The sequence below is a fragment of the Eubalaena glacialis genome, chromosome 14 (assembly GCF_028564815.1).
Source record: "Eubalaena glacialis isolate mEubGla1 chromosome 14, mEubGla1.1.hap2.+ XY, whole genome shotgun sequence".
In the NCBI taxonomy this organism is placed as follows: Eukaryota; Metazoa; Chordata; class Mammalia; order Artiodactyla; family Balaenidae; genus Eubalaena; species Eubalaena glacialis.
In genome coordinates this window covers 79,316,583-79,338,092 of record NC_083729.1, presented here as the reverse complement: position 1 = coordinate 79,338,092, position 21,510 = coordinate 79,316,583, and the positions used below count along the sequence as shown (strand labels likewise).

The 21,510-nt window shown below is 40.2% G+C and overlaps 1 long non-coding RNA gene and 1 other non-coding gene across 2 annotated transcripts in view; one reads left to right on the top strand and one right to left on the bottom strand.

Moving 5' to 3' along the window:
* Nucleotides 1-21,510, top strand: part of LOC133105083 (uncharacterized) — a 70,329-nt gene that overhangs the window by 34,853 nt on the left and 13,966 nt on the right. The window contains exon 2 of the long non-coding RNA XR_009703802.1: nucleotides 6,552-6,661. This is a non-coding gene — a long non-coding RNA (uncharacterized LOC133105083). The remainder of the gene's footprint in view (nucleotides 1-6,551; nucleotides 6,662-21,510) is intronic.
* On the bottom strand, nucleotides 18,522-18,659 carry LOC133074874 (small nucleolar RNA SNORA62/SNORA6 family). The gene has a single exon (XR_009697276.1). It is a non-coding gene; the product is annotated as a small nucleolar RNA SNORA62/SNORA6 family (small nucleolar RNA).

Genomic DNA, 21,510 nt, shown 5'->3' with positions numbered 1-21,510 from the left:
AAAGAACTCAAGGCTTTAAATAAGTTCTTGCCTAACTGGCTTTGTTTGGAATCTCCGAAATGCTCTGAAAATGGGAAGGGAAGCTGGGACTCGATTTCTTGGGTGCTCTTCCTGTTCTTGAATGGGAGGAATTGTACATTTCTATCTAGCACTTCATCCAGCTCGAGGCACAAGGAGCCACCTCACAAAGGTGGGGAGATCCTGCCTGCTCCCTCATGGGAAACTTTCATTGAGTCCTTAAACTGCAAAAAAAGAGATAAGCTCAAGCCAAAGGTATTTGGAAAGTGGAGATGAAGAGGGCAGAAATTCTGTACTCTTTTTAAAGAAAGTTATCCACGTGTCCTACTTATTTGCTTATGAGTGTTTGGGAGAGGGCTAGGGGGACAGAACAGAGAAGGTCCTGAATAACTGATTAGTGGGCATCCAAAGCAGATGGGCGAGGAGACATCACCTAGAGCAGGAGGACAGCTAAACGGAGCACTTAATTCTTAATTAGTTTATATTAAAAAGTGTGATGCTTTTCTTCGTACAGAAAACTTTATTTTCTTCCTGTGGTGTAAACTGGGTCTCTAAATGGTTTAAATTATTTTGTTTCTAGTTTATCATTTTCCACATTATTTTTTTCTGAATTAGAGTTTTTCTTTATATTATTTAAATACATACAGCAACAAGTAAAATAAGTTCAAATATTAGAAGTTTCTGGTTCAACTGTTAATTGGACATTTTACCCTGACTCAGAACACTGGACTTTTTGTCCAAATGTGATTTGTCCTAAGGTTTGTTACCCTCGTGGGATTTATTTAATGAAAGCATTCAAATAATAAGATTTGTTTCTGTTGGAAAAAATTGAAAAAGAATATGGTAGATCTATCCAAAGAATATCCATGATGCTTTTACAAAAAAAAAAAAAAGCAAGTTCTAGGACATATGTATAGATATGTTCTCTCCTTTGTAAAAAATAGAAAAACAAAAAGAAACTTACATGTGACATATGTATATATGTCTATGAAAGGATCTGAAAGGACGCTGCCCACAGTAGGTACCACCTGGGGAGTAGAGAATGAAGAGGGCAAGGAGAAGAGGTTTACCTTTTACCTTACGCATTTCTGTATTCTTTTTTCTTCTAGAAGCATATGCTACTATGTAATTTTTTATTCCAATGAAAAAATGTAAACAAGGCTAATGAGACACAGAGTCAGGATTTAAATCCAAGCTGCCTTCTGACCCCAGGCTCACCTGGTCATGGAGAAGACGGCACACACATCTGCCAAGAAGAGCCCACAGTTGCTGAGTGAGGACTGTTGAGAATAGCATTTCAGGAGTCTGGTTGTGGGAGTGACCACCAAGCCATGGGGCAGGTGGAAAAGGAGGAGAGGACCTTCTAGGCAAGGAGAGGATGAGAGGAAAGAACAACAAAATCCTTAAGACAGAGTGGGGATGCTCGGGACAACTGCTGGGCTGGAGGGCTCGGGCAGCCGAGTCCTAGGGGTGAGTGGCGAGGTGGGAAGACAGCAGGTGTGGGCGGGTGAGGGACTGAGACTTGATCCGGCGCTCTGAGGAGAATGATCTAGATGGAAGTTCCCAAAGTGTGGTTTGGGAACCCCTAGGGGACCTCAAGACCCTTCCAGGGGCTCTGTGAGTTCAAAACTACTGTCACAACAATACTAAAATATTATTTACCTTCTTTACTCTCATGCTCTCATGACTGTGCAGTGGAGTTTTCCACAGGCTGTATGATGTGTGATGGCGTCATCACTCTGATGTTAACATGTGACAGGGTATTTTTTAATGAATTAATAAATATTTTAAAAATTTCCCAGATTTCATTTCTAATACAGTAAATATTGATAGATATAACCCACATAAACAAAACTCGTTGGGGTCCTCAGTAATTTTTAAGAGTGTAAAGGGGTCCTGACCCCCCCACCAAACTTTGAGCGCCACTCACCCAGAGAGAGTAGTGGCAGTGGGAATGAAGAGGAAGGGACTGTGGCAGGAGCTTCTAGCTCCAGAGATTTCCAGGCAAAGTGTTTAAGTGGATGCCTGTTTTCTTCTTGCTGCTTACAGTAAAACGCAAGAGGAGGGAGATAAACTGCGGGAGGGACTGTTAAACAAAAAGGAGCTAGGACTTGATGGCTTTACAAATTCTCAGCCTCTCCAGAGGTAAAAGATGCTAAAATTAAGAAATGGCTTCTGAGGAAAGTTTAAGTCCAAGGGGATGTTCCAACAGAGGTCTAGAGATGGAGCAAAAGATGTGACTGTAAGTCTTCTGTTAAGACCGCAGAAAGAACTAGAATACTCAGAATACCATTCAGACACACAAAGAGCTTTGTGAAACATGTATGCTTCACAGATTCTCTCCAACAGCAGAGACTCTGGAAAGCCTAAGGGCGAAATTTTTCCTTTGCTGTCTCAGCAGGAGGCCAAGGAGAAGGACTTATCTTGCAGAGATTTGTGGGTGCAGCTTTTGTCTAATGGAGAGAACCCCAATGAGAATCACAGGAGACTCACAAAGTTTTTGTGAGAATGATATCAGTAAAAACACTGCCAACTTAGACCGAAAGGGACAGGAGATAGTACAAACGGAAAAAAGGCCATTGGACCCCAAAATTCTACTGGCAGAAAAAAGGCTAAGAAACTACTCAGCTGCAAACCCATGGGCTACCCTTCATGAAAAGAAAGGCTCAGAGAACAGAACCAAGAACTCAGAGGGCATAGCCAAGAACCACAGAGAATTATTCCTAGTCCTTGAAACCTAGTTAAGTAAGTTCCACCATTTGCCTGCCAGATTTTGGAATTGCTATGACCCTTCGTGTGACTACTTTGTGGCTCCCGTTTTCCCCGTTTTTGAAGAGACATGTCTACAGTGTTTATCCTATGCCTGTTCCACTAGTGTGTATATTCGTGCTGAGGTAGATAGCGTGTCTAGTTTCACAGGTGCACAGATTGAGAGGAAATACATTCAAGGAACTATACCTGGAGCCTGATCCACACCTGGTCCTCATTTAAATGATGACATTCTGGATTTTGAACTGTTGCTGTAATGGGATGTGACTTTTGAGGACCTTCTGAGGGAGTGAATGTATTTTACACATGAGAGGGGATGTGAGTCATTGGGTTCAGAGGGCAGACTGTGGTAGGCAGCTTCTAAGAAGGTTCTCAAAGACCCCGACCTTCTGGTTTTCATGCTCTGTGTAACCTTTCCCCTTGAGTGGACCTAGTGCCTTTTTTTGTTTGTTTACTTTTTTGTTTTGTTTTAAATTATTTTTTCTTTTCTTTTTTATTTATTTATTATTATTTTTTTAAAATTTATTTTTGGCTGTGTTGGGCCTTCGTTGCTGCACACGGGCTTTCTCTAGTTGCGGCGAGCAGGGGCTACTCTTCGTTGCAGTGCCTGGGCTTCTCATTGCAGTGGCTTCTCCTGTTGTGGAGCACGGCCTTTAGGCGTGTGGGCTTCAGTAGTTGTGGCATGCGGGCTTCAGTAGTTGTGGCTCACGGGCTCTAGAGCACAGGCTCAGTAGTTGTGGTGCACGGGTTGCCCCCGTGGTTGCTCCGTGGCATGTGGGATCTTCCTGGACCAGGGCTCAAACCCGTGTCCCCTGCATTGGTAGGCGGATTCTTAAACACTGCGCTACCAGGGAAGCCCTGGACCTAGTGTCTTGATTCTAGTGAACAGAATATTGGCATATCACTGTGAGATAATGAATGTTTGTTGGGGGGGGGGGAGGAGGGTACAATATACATGACATAAAATTTACCATTTTAACCCTTTTTAAGTGTGCAGTTCATTGACATTAAGTACATTCATATTGTTGTGCAATCGTCAGCATCATGCATATTCAGAACTTTTTTCATCTTCCCAAGCTGAAACTCCAGACCCATCAAATACTAACTCCTCATTCTCCCATCCAGCCCCTGGCAACCACCATTCTACTTTCTGTCTCTATGAATTTGACTACTCTAGCTCTCTCATATATGTGGAATCATACACTCTTTGTCCTTTTGTGACTTATTTCACTTAGCATAGTGTCTTCAAGTTTCATTCATGTTGTAACATGTGTCAGAATTTCCTTCCTTTTTAAGGCTGAATAATATTCCGTTGTATGTATAGACCACATCTCGTTTACCCATTCATCCACTGATGGACACTTAAGTTGCATCTGCTTTTTGGCTATTGTGAATAATGCTGCTGTGAACATGGATGTACAAATATCTCTTTCAATCTGTGCTTTCAGTTCTTCCGGGTATTTACCTAGAAATGTTTGCTGTTTTAAGCCACTAAATTTTGGGGTAATTTCTTACATAGCAACAGATAACTAATAGAGGAGCAGATTTGAGAGGTATCACAAACAGAAACTTCTTTTTTCCCCAACATTTAATTAGGAAAATGTATTTATTATGAAAATTTTCCAATGTACAGAAAAGTTGAAAGAACTTTTCAACGAACATGCATATATCACCACCTAGGTTAAACTGTTAATAGTTTGCTGTATTTTCTTTATAAATTAGGTTAAATCATGCAATTGCTGTTTTCATAGGCTAAAAATGATATAATATTGGCAAATGTCATATTGTTCAATCTTATATTGTTCTATATTTTTCTGAACCATTTGAAAACGTGTTGCAGACTTCATGATATTTCACCTCTCAGTACTTAAGCATCTCCTAAAAATCAGTATATTCTCCCCCATAAATAAACACCATTATTGGGACTTGCTGGTGGTGCAGTGGTTAAGAATCCGCCTGCCGATTTAGGGGACTGGGGTTCGAGCCCTGGTCTGGGAAAGTCCCACATGCCGCGGAGCAACTAAGCCCATGCGCCACAACTACTGAGTCTGTGCTCTAGAGCCCACAAGCCACAACTACTGAAGCCCACCCGCCTAGAGCCCGTGCTTCGCAACAAGAGAAGCCACCACAATAAGAAGCCTGCGCACCGCAACGAAGGGTAGCCCCCGCTCGCCACAACTAGAGAAAGCCCGCGCGCAGCAATGAAGATCCAACGCAGCCAAAAATAAATAAATAATTAATTAATTAAAAACCCCCACCATTATCACATCAAAGAAAATTAACCTAATATCCCTTAAGAAAATTCCTTAATAAAAATTAATATATATTCCATATTCAGATTTCTCTAGTGGTTCCTCAGATGTGTTCTGTAGCTGAATTTTGGAACCAGAAAATACAGTTCATATATTACATTTGGTTATTATGTCCCTTTGGTCTCACACATGTTACTTCTAAAAGGATTCTCAGCCCTCTGTCCATGGTCTTCAGGGGATCTCTGAGAGTCCTGAGAGTTAATACTCAATTGTGTCTGTGTGTGCACACATGCCTGTGTATGTCAGTGGATAGATTAGGTTTTCTAAGTGATGGTACACCAAAGGTTGAGAATTTGTGATGTAAAAGCGGCAGATGATTGACTTGAAGAGGGAGAAAAGCTAAACACCGTGACTGAGCACCAGTACACCAGGAGGCTGCTTTCGGGGGGAATGAAATGGCTTTAGACAAATAGCATAATCTCTTTGTTCATCTCTAATTTGTGAGTAATAATATTGGTCCATCTACCTCAATAGGAGGTGCATGTGAAAACACTTTGCACATCAGAAATGGCTCAGAGATCATCAAAAGCTATGCAATGTTAGTTACTAAAAGTACAGAGAATTCGAGTTTTCTGAAACCTTTGCACCCTGACCTCTACCCATGTTGTGGTGAAGAGAGAATGTGTGCCGCCTTAGGCTGGTGTTTTGCAGTTCCCCGCCTAGGCATGCTCTGGATGACAGATCCGGGAGAGGGTCAGGGCTCTCTCTTGACTGGGGTAATACCTGCCGGTTCATACATCAGTTGCTCTTGCATTGTCTGGCTGAGGGTTTGCCTGGCAGCTTGGCGAGACTCCTGCCTAGAAATAGGTGGAGTGGGAATAGGACAGGACTTGTTACTTAACTCCCAGTGGAGCCCTTTCTCAGAGACTTAACTTGCCTCTCTCACCATAGGTAGCTTGTACAAGTTGCTTCGATACCCTTTCTATGGGTAAAGATAATCTTATTTTTCTATGCTTCTTCCAGAGGCCTTGGACTATTGAGTATTTATACGGGAATTTGTGCCCAGGCCAAGCTGGATGTGGGGAAGGGGCTGGAATCAGGACCTAGGCTTCCTTGGCCAACTATTTCAAGCAAATAAGGTAAAAATGAAGAATGCCAGGTGGCCCATGAAAACTGGAGCCTTAGCCCAATAAAGGTTGCAGTTGAGGAGAAAGAGCTATAACACCATAATGATCTCTATTTTAATGAAAACATCCCCTTTATTGATAATAAGCTTAGGAAGATTTAGCTGGGAAAGTTCCTAACAATACTTCCTCCAAGTCCTATGCCAGCCTTTGTTCTCAAATGCCAGATGTGAATTTCTCAGTGTAAGATCTTTATGAAACACGGCAAGTTTAAACACAGCCATTCTCCCACCGCTCACCTCTGAATTCTGTGTTATGTTCTCAGAATGGTTAAGATTTTTTAGAAGGTGTTAATTAATCTTTCAACAGATTTCTGTTTAACTGCTAGAAACTTGACCAAGCTACGTGATCCTTATAAAACCTTAGACGACTTGGGAGCCAGTAAGAAGATGAAGTCTAACAGATGTGGTTTTGGATTAGCTGCTGACCTAATAGCTGGTAAGCTATTTAACATCTCTAAGCCTTGATGTCCTCACTCGTAAAAGGGGGACTCAAAATTGATTCAACAAACACATTTTGAATGTTGACCACGTGTCAGGCACTGTTCTAGGCACCAGGGGAAACATGGCAGATATGCTCCCTGCTCTCCTTGACCTTATCACGGGATGTGGATACTGAACAAAAGATTATATAATTAAGTAGTTAATTCCAATGACGATAATAGCAACTACCTCAGCAGATGTTGTGAGGATTAAAAGAGTAAGGCAGGCCTTTCTCACCTTCTGAGGTGGCCCACACTCTGTCTGTGTAGTGTGTTTCTCTCTAAATAAATCCACTTCTTACCTATATAAATAAATAAATAAATAAAAAATAAAAGAGTAAGGCAAATTCAAGACTGGTGTCATAATACTAGTTATTAGTTTTGCTAACAATCCTAATTAGTGTAAATATGTGTTGGGTATTAGTTCCTCTCTTGTTGTGGGCGGATATTTAAGTGGTTAGAAGTAAGAGCCGTCACGTGACTTAGGTGTGTGTCCCTTAGAGCAAAGGGAAAGGCAAACGTTCCTCCTAGTGTTGGGGACATGGTCTTCCCCACTTAAGGAAAGAAGCCGAACTTGCTACTCATTGCTGTCAGGAAGACGAGTTTTCGTATTAACATTAACTAGACCCACAGCCTAACCCTGGGAGTGGAGGGTGTGGGCACAGAATTTTGTGAAAGGTCTCTGAATCCTGATGTGCACCAAGCATCGTCCATAGAATGAAAACATATTTTGGCCACATATGGACATAACTATAGTTGTAGATGCTGATGTGATTCATGCAATATAGATTCCTTTAAATGAATTACTGGTCTTAACTAGCATTTTTTCATTACGTATTTTCTCAATCAAATCTTCTCCTTCTTCTTCCTGGCTTAAACCCTTTAACAGCTTCTCATTGCTCAGGGTAAAGTCCACACTCCCTCCCCAGCACTGCAAGATTCTGCTGACCTCTCTTGGCAAATGCTCCACCCCCACCCCTGTGTATTCACCAAGCTCCGACATGAAGGCTGTTCTGGGCCATGGCTTAGAGCCTTCGGGGCTCAACTCAACACTTGTTCTGGCATGAATAGATACAGCTCCTGAGTTGGGAAAGATACCGACCCTTCCTGCAGGCATCATACCATTTGAGGTGGCTATGGGTCCACTCGGGCACTGGATCAAGCAGGCCTCACATTGGGTCAGTCAGTACTCCCCTAGACCATCTCTCCTCCCGGACTCCTGTTCCACTCTCTGTTCCCCTTTCCCTCTGGGAGTCAATGAGGCCCAGTTGGAGGTGAGGTCCCCTTACCTTCTTCCTCTGTACTGTTGCACCAACCCTCCAAACAAGTACCCAAGCCATTTTCCAATTAAAACCATTTTCCTTTCAAGGGTTTCAAAAATACACAATTTTGAAAGTCACAAAACTTCTTGATGTCAATTTTCCATGAACTCTCTCTTCAATGTTTATATGGAAACCCAAGCTCCATAATGCCCTGTGCCTTCACACTCTGTGCATGTGAATTATTCAAATCCCTGGAGAGAGAGTCACTGATAAAAAATGGGGCAGGGGGAGCATTTTTTACTCCTCTCTCCACTCTTAAAACCCTCCAAAGAATGAAGAAGAGAAACAACTCCATCTTTTAAAAGATGAAAAAAAGAGAAATCAATCAATCACTCCATCTTTTATTATGAATAACAAAATAACAAAAGAATGTACTTAACATATATGTACAATTTAACTAGTAACAGTGAAATGAACACATGTACCTACTAATTAGCTTTAAAAATCCAATTTAACTAGTACCTTAGAAGATCCTGTGTGGACTATCCCAGTCACACCCCTTTTTCTCCTTCCAGGCAGTATCAATTATGCTGAATTTTGACTTAATCATTCCCTTCTTTTTCTTTAGAGGTTTACTCTTTTTTTTTTCTTTCACATTAGTTAAAATTTTATTACAATCACATTTTGAAATTACGTATTATATATATGTCTATAAACTTATATAGATACATACATATGGATTCATACATATGCAAATATACAAATATACAGACATTGTCATCCCTAACGATCCTCCATGTGAATGTAAAAGAGAACACAAGTGACTTATGCATTGATTTATTCAGCAAACTTTTATTGCATACTTGATTATATCCTATGTGGCACAATTGAAAATAAGAGTACAAATAAATTTCATGCCCATAGATTTATTCTTGTAAGTTTTATCAAACATTTGGTTATTCTGTGATAGTTGGAACTAAATGTTCTAACTAGGATACCAATAAATTTCAGCCATAATTATTTTATTGTTTTAATATTGTTCCCCAGGATGTGGGGTAGGATAAGACAGTGTGTTATATAACATTATGGAAATGGAATTATGTGATTAATTATAAGTATAGTTGGAGGATTTAGATAAAGTCATAAATCATCATAACAAAGTAAGTGGGGTACCTCTGAGCCAGAGCAGCTTCACAAGAAAGGATGGAAGGACAAAGTAGATACAATCAGGGGAAAGAAAGCAGCAGCAAAAACAGCTTTTGAGGTCTAATAAGTGCATACTTGGAGTCTGCTTCCACTGTTGCCAGCAGCTGGCATGTATGGGATGCTTCCATACTCCCACCCTGCTGCTGTGTACCTGTGTACCTGCGTACACAGGTTCGCCCACCCTCACCTGCACCCTGACACTTTCCCTCACAGGCAAATTGATCATTTCCAGATCAAAAAGAAAGGATTGTAAATACCTCACCCTAAAGGTGGATTTAGACCACATCTTTTGCACTTTGCAATCCAAGTAATATCTTAGAACAGTTTTTCTAAAACATTTTCCATAGAAGACTTTTTCTTTGGGATATTTATAGTTGTTAGATGAAACTTGACCATTCCAAGGACAATTATAATTGGGAGACAAAGTTAATGAAGGTTAAACAATCTTGTTAAAAGCTATCTGATTTCTGGAAACCTTTAATATGTCACTGTATGTTACGAATTTCCAAGAGGGAAGTATAATTTGCATAGTTTCTCAAACATATTTGAACAAAATATCCTTTTTTCACAGAATGTATCAAAAGACTAATATTATGAGGCACATATATTTTTAATTATATTAGGGAGTCCTAAAACAAGGGTACAAATGCAGTTCTTTTATTTCTATAGATACCATATTATACGGTATCAAAGTGTAAATGCAATACCACAACCCTACTACCAGCTATGACATCTTTGGGTAACTGACCCTAGTGTGCGCTATTTCCTCCACGAATACATGAGCTGAAAGGTAAGCCATGGCGCCAGTATCTCTGGACCTCTTTTAAAAATTCTTAACATTGAAGGACTTGATATTTATATTTTATCTAAAATTATAGTAATAGTCATATAGCTATTTAGATATAGTTATTCCTAACAATCCTTCAGATCTCTACGTGAGTGTAAAAGAGAACAAGAGTGATTTATGCATTCATTTATTCAACAAGCTTTGATGCATTCTTACTAATATCAAGACTTTGTGCCATAGTTTGTGGAGCCTCTGCCTTTAGAAAGTTTATAAGTTTTCAGAATAAATTATACCAGTACATAAATAACTAAAAATATAGGAAATTAGTCATAGGCCTTATTTTTTAAAATACACATAAAAACAGGATTTTGGAGGAGGATAGAGGTTTACTCTTTTTTATCTCTCTTTTTTCTTTCTTTTTTTTTTTTTGGCCATGCCACATGGCATGTGGGATCTTAGTTCCCTGACCAAGGGTGAACCGATGCCCCCTGCAGTGGAAGCACAGAGTCTTAACCACTGGGCCACCAGGGAAGTCCCTGTCTTTTTATTTTTTTTAATTGAAGTATAGTTGTTTTACAATATTATATAAGTTACAGGTGTACAATATGGTGATTCACAATTTTTAAAGGTTATACTTCATTTATAGTTATTATAAAATATTGACTATATTCCCTATGTGGTACAATATATCCTTGTAACTTATTTTATACATAATAGTTTGTACCTCTTAGAGTTTTACTTTTCATGTATATTTCCCATACAATGTATTTTAATTTGGGGGAGTTTTTGCATTTTATTGAAATCACAGAGTATATATTCTTCTGTGACTTACTTTTTTTCACTCAAGTGTATGTTTCTGAGACCCATCTATGCTGCTGTGCACACCTACAGTTCACTCATTTTTATTGATAAATTGTGTTCCAGGGCTTCCCTGGTGACACAGTGGTTAAGAATCTGCCTGCCAATGCAAGGGACACGGGTTCAAGCCCTGGTCAGGGAAGATCCCACATGCCGCGGAGCAACTAAGCCCGTGCACCACAACTGCAGAGCCTGCACTCTAGAGCCCGCAAGCCACAACTACCGAAGCCCATGTGCCACAACTACTGAAGCCCACGCGCCTAGAGCCCGTGCTCCGCAACAAGAGAAGCCACTGCAATGAGAAGCCCAGGCACTGCAACGAAGAGTAGCCCCCGCTCGCTGCAACTAGAGAAAGCCCGTGCACAGCAACAAAGACCCAGTACAGCCAAAAATAAAAATAAATAAATAAATTTATTTAAAAAAAAATTGTGTTCCATTGTATGGATATGTGGCACTGTATTTACCCATTCTCCTGCTAGTGGTCATTTGTATGTTTCCAGCTTTTTGTTATTACAGACAGTGCTAAACATTCTTCTACCTGTCTCCAGCTTCAATGACACAAGGAAGCCGTATACTGCCAAATAAAGCCAAGGGCACTGTTCTGGAAGGCTCATCTTAGACTTTCTTTTTTTTAGTGGTTTGAGAGACGGCAATTTTTTTTTTAATTAATTAAATTTTGGCTGCGTTGGGTCTTCGTTGCTGCGCACGGGCTTTCTCTAGTTGCGGCGAGTGGGGGCTACTCTTCGTTGTGGTGCACGGGCTTCTCATTACGATGGCTTCTCTTGTTGCAGAGCACGGCTCTAGGCGCGTGGGCTTCAGTAGTTGTGGCACGCAGGCTCAGTAGTTGTGACACACAGGCTAAGTTGCTCTGTGGCATGTGGGATCTTCTTAGACCAGGGATTGAACCCGTGTCCCCTGCATTGGCAGGCGGATTCTTAAGCACTGTGCCACCAGGGAAGTCCTGGAAGGCTCATATCTTAATGGTCCATTGTTTAGAACCATAAGGTGAGCGGCTGGAAAGACTCCAGAGAAGTAACTCCACCCTGCAGGACATAGGGAATGGGGAGGTGGAGGTAATGGAGAAGCCATGCATAGGCACCATATTAATTATCTATGTCCCCACCTCCTAGCTGAGGGAACCTGCTGGGGGTGAGGGGAGATGGGGGATGGAGAATGAGGGAACAGTAAGTCTCAGAAAGTCTGTTGTACACTGAATGTTGTGTCTCCTCAAAATTCATGTGTTGAAACCCGGTCCCCAGTGTGATGGTATTTGGATGTGGGAGCTTTGGAAGGTGATTAGGTCACGAGGGTGGAGCCCTCATGAATGAGATTAGTGCCCTTATAAAAGAGACCCCAGAGCTCCCCCACCACTTCCGCCCTATGTGGACATAGTGAGAGGAGAGCAGTCTATGAACCAGGCAGCAGGCTCTCACCAGACACCAAATATGCTGGTGCCTTGATTTTGGACTTCTCAGCTTCCAAAACTCTGAGAAATAAGTGTTTGTTGGTTAAGCCACCCAGCCTATGATTTTTTTTTTTTTTTAAGCCCAGATGGACTAAGACAAAGCCTGTCTTAGGAAGTGTTACCATACTGACTCCGTTTATCTTGAAAACTGGGAAGATATGACCCCAGACAGAGGAGAAAACAGATATGGTGATAAAGTGTTCGAAGAAAAAAAGTCAGTTTAAAACTGTGGTCTGTCCAGATCACTTGCCTCATCTTTCTCTAAACTAATTTTTAACGAATAGCTGGTCTCTTTCAAAGATGAGCAATGACCAGGAAGACGTGCATAATTAGAGCAATTTCCAGTTAAACAAGCTGTGTTTATAGCCCCCCTCCCCAAAACCCTACTAAAATGATAGTAAAGGAATATAAAAAGGCCTAACCCCCACAGGAGTCAGGAGACATCAGGAGAGGAGAGATTTCAACAAGTTTTTGAAAGACAGAGATGGAGTAGTGAGAGGCAACTAAATTAGCAAACTGGAGGAAAACATTGTTTAAAGTGTATGCTGACCCCATGAAGGCATCAGATACTGTGTAAAGTGGGCATGAGGCATAGGGTGAAAACACCTGAATGTTAGATCAAAGGCCCCTTCCTCCACCTCTTAAAGCAAGGTGACTACCAGACCAAGCAGGAAATTGTAGATTCAGTCTACAGAAACTAAATCTGAAAGGTGTTGCTGATGTCATGTAGAATTAGAAACAAGGGGATTAAGAATAAGTCAGCCCTATTGTATGATCCAGCAATTCCACTACTAGGTGTATACCCAAGAGAATTAAAAACATATGTCCAGGGGAGGGAAGGGATGAATTGGGAGACTGGGATTGACAAATACACGCTACTATATATAAAATAGATAACTAATAAGCACCTACGGTATAGCACAGGGAACTCTTCTCAGTACTCCGTAATGACCTATATGGGAAAAGAATCTAAAAAAGAGTGTATAAGGACTTCCCTGGTGGTCCAGTGGTTACGACTCCGTGCTTCCACTGCAGAGGGCGCAGGTTCGATCCCTGGTCAAGGAACTAAGATACTGCATTCTGCAAGGTACGGCCAAAAAATGGAAATAAAATAAAATAAAAAAGAGTGGCTGTATGTATAACTGATACACTTTGCTGTACAACAGAAACTAACACAACATTGTAAATCAACTGTACTCTAATAAAAATTAAAAAAAAAAAATATGTCCACACAAAAACTTGTACACAAATGTTCATAGCAATGTTTTCATACTATCCAGAAGGTGGAAACAACCCAAATGTCCATCAGCTGATGAATGGATAAACAAAATGTGGTATATTAATACAATGAAATATTATTTGGCCATAAAAGGATATATGCTACAATGTGGGGGAACCTTGAAAACATTATGCTAAGTGAAAGTAGCCAGTCACAAAGGACTACTTATTATATAATTCCACTTATATGAAATGTCCAGAATAGGCATATCTATAGAGACAGAAAGTAGATTAGTGGTTGCCAGGAGCTAGGAAGACAGAGGAATGCAGGTGACTGCTAATTGATATGGGGTTTCTTTTTGGGGTGATGAAAATAGATAGTGGTGGTTGCACAACTCTGTGAATATACTAAAAACCACTGAGTTATACAGTCTTGAAGTACAGAGTTGTACTTTTAAAGGGTAGATTTAATGGCAAGTGAATTATATCTCAATAAAAAAGAGAGAGTGAGAACCTATAAAATCCTCCACAACTTTAGCTTTAAATCTAGAGAGTCAAAATAAAAGATTTTAATTTATGCATCAGTTTGATTACCATAGTAAATTACTCAAAACAATAGAAATGTCCACCAATAGAGACTGGGTTAAAAAATATATATCATGCTAATAGAATGCAATGTAACTACTTAAATAATGTGGGAGAAATATATTTAATGCCATAAAAACATTTTTGTGATATATGACATGAAGAAAACAGATTGCAAAATAGTATGTATATTGTCATCTCATTTTGTAAGGAAAAATTGTGTATGAATCTGTCTGGCAGTATAAATATCACAATGTTAAATATGGGGCCAAAAAAAAATCAAGTGTGTCTCCTGAATGGTGGAACCTCTCCAGTCTCCTTCCCTTACTCTGCTCATAGATCTTAAGTGGCCCTCACATCCCCTCAAAGGAGAGACACGTAAGCAAAAAGCAGATGAAAAACATACATCAGAAGGGGATTACTTATAAGTCAGAAAAAGAAAGACAAATACCATATGATATCGCTTATATGTGGAGTCTAAAATGACACAAATGAACCTATCTACGAAATAGAAACAGACTCACAGACATAGGAAACAGACTTGTGCTTAACAAGGGGGAGGAGGGATGGGGAAGGGATGGACTTGGGAGTTTGGGGTTAGTACAATAGATGCAAACTATTATATATAGAATGGATAAAAACCAAGGTCCTACTGTATCACACAGGGAACTATATTCAGTATCCTGGGATAAACCATAATGGGAAAGAATATTAAAAAGAATGTATATATGTGTATAACTCAGTCACTTTGCTGTACAGTGGAAATTAACACAACATTGTAAATCAACTATACTTCCATTAAAAATAAATAAATACATTTTAAAAAAGGAAAAAAGGGGGATTACTTCAGGAAACAGAGTCCAACGAATAATTCTCCATGACCTCAAAGAATGTGAGATGAAATAGATTCTCTTTGACAAGAGAGCTCAAGGAAAGATGCAAGAATGCAAGGAAGAGATTCTAAGGGGACAGAAGGAGATGGAAAGCAGGCTGGCCTAGTTTCGAAAGAAAAGAAGAAGAAGAAAAAAAAAAAAACCAGCAACATCACAGGGATAGCTATCATATTAGTAGCAATCAAAACTGGAATAAATAGAACTGAAATGGTTTTCTGAATGAATACAATTGAGAACACAAATGAAAACAAAATGAAACAGAGAAAAGCCTTGTAAAAATATTTAGAGGAAAGATTATTAAAATGGAAGACATGTACAAAGAATTCAAATATAGATACAAAGGTTAAAATTAAAAAGACACACATTCCTAAGGTAGAAAACACAATAAATAGAATAGAAAAGATATTCACAGATGTTATAGAAGAAAAATTTCCTGAAATAAAGATTTGAATTTACAGATTAAAAGGACAGTACATATCCTAGGAAAAAACTGAGTCAGATGGATCATAACAAGGATTGCTCGAGTTTCCTACAGTATTCATTCTCCCTTCTTCCATAATTGTAGAATGGTCATCGAGAATGAAGACTATATTTCCCAGTATTCCTTGCAGTTAGATCGGGTCATATGACCAAGTTCTGTCCAATGGGATGTGAGCAAAAGATTAATATTTACACTTCTGGGTATATCCTTAAAGGAAAGGATATTCCCTTTCTCTTTTTCCCTTTCTGTTGGCTAGAATATTCATCTTGGTGTATGTGGACAAGGACAACACCCTAGGAATGGTAGAGCACCCAAACAGAAAGAGCCTGAATTCCTGGCAGTTTCATTAAAGCATTGCTGCTGTTTCATTTATATCATTAAATGAGAAACAAATACAGTCTCTCTTAAAGCCACTGTTATTTTGGGTTTCTGTCTGAATTTATATCCTAAATAATACACTGATTAAGGTATATATTGATGAAGTTGCTGAATTTCATAGATAAAGTATCTTAAGAGTGTCCAAGTAGAAGAAGCAAGTCATGTACAAAGAGTAAGATCAGTATCCTTAGGCTTCCCCCAAAGCAACACTCAAAGTCAGAAGACAAAGGAGCAATGTCTCGAAAGATGTGAGGGAAAGAATGACACAAGAATTTTTACCCAATTTGCCCTTTAAGTATAACGACATAGGCCCTTTGAAGCATGCAAGAATCCATGAGACCAATATGAAAAAAAGACTACTTGATGACAAAATGAAGGGTTGACTCCAAAAATAGAAATGGAAAAGTCATGGTAAAAGAACAATAATAAGGACCAGATCCACTTAAATACAGAACCAGACAGCTTTGGGAATTGTGGTAAAAGGATGGGATGTAAATATCATTAATCTTTCCTATGTGAAAATGATACGACCAAAAAAATTAAAAGGAGGAGGCAAGGGGAGAGGAAATGGGAGAAAATATGTGTGTTGATTTCCTCTTGGCTGGAAGTGTGGTCTTGGCTGGAAGTCAATTGATATTGTCTAAAATTGAAACGTTGTTTTTAAAAATGACTCAAAAATCTTAATGTTGTCCTTTTTTAAGAAAAACGACTATTTTTAGGAAGCTGTATATCTTGGTATCAAGAAATATTTTCTGAAGTTCAAGAATTCCTTCAAGTTTTTTCTCCTGATAAATGTCATGCTTTGTTTAAAAGAAAAATGTGATCCCATTTTTTGTAATGCTATTGTGGGTATTTCCATTCTCTGTAAAACTATTTCTGTTTCTCACCTACACACAAAAAAACAAACACACACTTTCTTTCATTCTCATTCTTATCCATATGTTTGTATACAGAAACATCTGGAAGGATGGTCCCCGTCAGTAGCAAATTGTCCCTGAGTGATGGAATTGGGATCAAATTTTTTTTTGTTTTTTACTTTTCTTCTTGCAAGTTTTGCATGCTTCAAATTTTTGTAATACAGTAAAAGTTCAATAATCAAGCATAGATCAGACTTAGAAAATGTCAGTTATTAGATCTTCTGGATTATGAGGTTTTCTGGGTGTCAGTCTGTTGCTATTCCAGGGTATCATTTCACAAATATATTTGTAATGTACGTCATTAATCTGTTCTTTGCCTTAAGCATATCATGATTTAAGTAACCCATATACTAAAATAGTACATTCTAGTTCAATTATAAATATAATTGGCTATTAATGGCTGAATGGAATTCAACCATATGAATTTGCTTGGTAAATTCTCTATGGTAAGACAAGAAGGTCATTTCTAATTTTTTGCTAATATAAACAGTTTGCTTACATGCTAAGGATGATGCTTACATCCTAAATTATTTCTTTGAGATAGATTTCTAGAAGAATCACTGGGTCAAAGGAATGTATATTCCCAAGGTGTTTTATATTTATTGCCAAGTTGCCGTCCAGAAAGGCCTAGCTAGTTACACATTCCCACCTACAGTTCGGAAAGAAAGTTTTCCCTCCCCACACCCTCACTATCACAGAAAGTTATTCCAGGCCAGATGAACTTTGAACTTTCCTCTCAGGTGCCTGGAGGAAATGCCCGCACTAACTAAAGATGTAGATTATTATATATGCCCCTAGAGACTGGCTGCCGGGGGGTGGGGTGGGGTGGGGTGGGGGGTTGGGCATTGGACCTTCTAAAGAACCCTCGGTGCAGCCCAGCATCCAGGTGACTACCCTGTAATGGACAGGTTTAACCCTGATTCCCATGTTTGTTTGCCATTCATCAATGATTTTCTCTAGACTCTGCTTCTCAAAGTTGCCTCCTCATGGTGCATGTTTGTTCCTGACCCCACACTGTATTTAAATTGCTTGGTTAATTTGTACCCCTCCCTGCAAGACATGAGTTCCATGAGGGCAGGAAGTCTTGCCCACCTGTGAATTCCCAGCACAGAGAAGAGTACCAGGCATGTGGTAGCACCTTGTTTTTTTGTTTTTTGTTTGTTTGTTTGTTTTTTTAGAAACTGTTTATTTTCCATCAACCTATTTCCATTTTAAGAGTTTGTGGAAGAACAGTTTAAGACCACTCAGTGGTTGTTCCTACCCACTCAGTGGCCCGAGCAGTGGGAGCTGCAGACCAGTCTTCAGTGGGGAACTGCTGAATAGGCACAGAGGGCACCTGCACACCTTCGGACCAGTCCGCCACCTCAGGCTGAGTAACAGTGAACTCAGGAGCTGGAGCTGAATTCACCCTGAAATTCCTCCTTGGTCACAGCCTTCTCAGCTGCCTCCTGCTCTGCCTTTTCAATCTCTTCAGGATCTCTGTAGAAGTAGAGATCAGGCACGACCTCCCATGGGTGTTCACGGGAGATGGTGCCACGCATGCGCAGAACTTCCCGGGCAAGCATCCACCACATCAGACCCACTGAGTGAGCTCCCTTTTTAGGATCTTACATCAGGATACATCAAGTTAGTCTGAAAACAGAAAGGCCAAGTAATGCCTGAGAGGTCCAAGAGTAAGAAATAATGGAGAAAAGCAGAAGAAAACACAGGCCATTTTTAAAATGTTTTTTCATCTCTCCTTAAAGCTTTCATATATTAAGATCATACATTTGTAGCAAGTATTACTATCAAACTCCACTCATTGGGCCAGAGACCCTTGTGATGTTAGCGAAAAACTTGCCCCGCATGTAGCACACTGCCTACACTTGTGAGTTCATCGGCCAGTGGCCTCAACTCCAAAGCACCTTGTTTTTTAAGGAAGGTAGAAGAGACTGAGAATCAGAAGCTCCTGAGGGGTTAACTAGACACCTGAGACTCCTCTGGTTGTCTCTGCTTTTTCCTCATTCTCCACATCCAACCTGCGATAAGCCAACTTTGGTCTCTCTAAACCATTCCCTCCTTCCCATCCCCATGTGCTCTCCTGCCTAGTTCAGGCCCTTAATGCAGATCACTTGAACAATTAGCTTGCCCCTTAGTCGGTCACTTTGCTTCCCGTGTCCCCCCCCACCCCAGTTTTGGTTCATTATTTCGCTCATTCCATTGTTCTTTTTTGAACATAGGATCTGATCCCGTGATGTCCCTGCTTATAAACCTCCAGGGCTTCCTATTCCCTCCAGAATGACCAACCTTCATTCTATGGAGTTTTGGGGACCTGTTTTCACCTTATTTTGGCCTTATCTTCTATCAGGACTCTGACAACCCTATTTTAAAGACATACAAGAAGAATCAAAATTACCCCCCAGAGAATCCATCTGTTTTAATGTTTCTCTTTGTGCATGCTCCTTCCTGCACCCGGAATGCTTTCTCTTTGCTCTGTATTTCTATTCTGTTTAAGGGCCAGCTCAATTGTTACCTTCTCTATGAATCTTCCCTGTCTCTCTAGACAGAGCTCATTGCTACCTCATTTCTCTTCCCACACTTCTTTGTCTACATCTTTAGAAAATGTTTTTTTCTAATGGTATAATATTCAGTTGATTATTAGGGTCTTCCCCAAATCTGTGAGCTCCTTAAGGACAAGGACTGCATTGTCTTCATCTTTAGTTCTTTGGGCCGGAAGCACCTTCCACATAATGAATGTTTGTAGCAGAAATTGCTAGGTGCCTACCTCAGCATTCCTTCACGATCCAGCTGAAACACTTTTCCGTATTCCTTTGTAGCTGGGTGTGTTCATGTCATTAAGTTCAGCACATTAAAATGTAAGTGGAAATATTATACGAAGTTTCCTGGAAGTCTCCTTAAAATAGAATGGAAATACCCTTCTTTTCGTCTTTACTTCTACCTGGAATGTGGTAACTGTAGCTTGAACAGCCATATTGAACAATAAGGGATCTTGGCCCCTTGATGACCAGAAAGGCGCCAGGCTGGTTTCCCAACTTCAGACTTCTTTTACCCTCAAAAAAAAAAAAAATACTGTTATTAGCTTTTTTTCCTGTTATATGCAGCCAAATATAACCCAGAATGATTCAGTAGTGAATAAATATTTTTTGAGTATGGAGTAACTCCAAAATTATGTGATTTCTATTTCGTCCCAACAAACTTGGAACAAAATTTAGCACTTCATTACATCAATTTATCATCACAGGTCCTTTGAAACAGTCATTTCTCTGACCTTTTAAATTGAGTTTTGGTCTGTAGTTTTAATTGTCTTTGCCTATATTTTATTAATTTTGTAAAGTTGATTCCAATTTGTCTAAGATGTAGGTGAGATAAAACTTATAAATAAATCAACTTGCAATTTGAAGTGTGGACAATTCAAGCTGAAAGTCCAAGATGGGGGAGCAGGGGAATTCCCTGGCGGTCCAGTGGTTAGGACTCTTCGCTTTTACTGCCGTGGCCTGGGTTCAATCCCTGGTCAGGGAACTAAGATCCCGCTAGGCATGTGGAGCCACCAAAACAAAACAAACAAACAAAAAACAAGATCAGGGAGCAGTAGAATCACACCTAAATACAAGAAACTCAAAGTTCCTTTCTCCCCCAGCCCCTCCCCCAGGAATTTCCTGGCAGGTTCCCTCCATTCAGGGTTTCCCAACATCTTTCACTGTGATACAATATAGACTAGGGCACACACCCCCAAAGGAAATTTAGTTTTGGTAAATGGGTGTGACAGATACTGGTAGGAAGGCTGAGTAGGGGAGAGAGGAGGTGAAGGAAGTTGACTGTTTGTTTGGTTTTTTTTAATATTTATTCATTTATTTAGGCTGCTCCGAGTCTTAGTTGCAGCACGTGGGATCTTTGTTGTGGCACGTGAGATCTTTTAGTTGCAGCATGCGGGTTCTTAGTTGCGGCATGCATGCGGGATCTAGTTCCCTGACCAGGGATCGAGCCCGGGCCCCTTGCATTGGGAGCTCGGAGTCTTACCCACTGGACCACCAGGGAGGTCCCTAAAGTTGACTGTTAAAAGGTGTACAGAATCAAAGAAGAGGAGCTTGTTATAGGAATGGGGAGCTTGAGGCCCAATGATGGGAAGTGACTAGCCAGAGGTCACATGGCTAACAGTTTAGCTATGATTTTTTGTTTCAAGCAATAGAAGAGAACTCTGACGACCTTAAGCAAAAGTAGAGAATTCAATAGAATCGATTGGTGTTGCTCTTGGAACCCATGAAATAGTCTGGGCACTGTGTATTGACTTCTCACTATGGAGGGTGAGAACTGGCTGCCACCCTTCCCCCCTTCACCCTAACCTCTCAATCATCCCAATAGAATAGGTTCCCTTTACTGCACAATTCTATTATCCCCAGAGTTACTAAATGTCTTGTTTTTCATTTGCTTGGTTTTCAGTGTAGTTATTGCTAATTCAATCCCAAACTCCCGGCTCCTACCAGAGTGGTATAAATCTCCCAGTGTGTTCATATGTAATGGGTGTTCCATCAGTTTCATCCTCTTGAAGAAATTTCTCCTAGTGCCTTTGACTTGATCCAGTCTGTATGGGCTGGCTGCTCTTTCAGCCTGCTGTATAGGATGGTCTTGGGGCCTCACTTGGCCATCATCCTGGGGACGTCTTGATTGCACACATATTTAAGAGTGGGGCACAGAAAAGCTAACTGGAAGCCTCATGTGCATAATGGGGGGGCAGGTCAACTGGTGACTTCACTTTAGA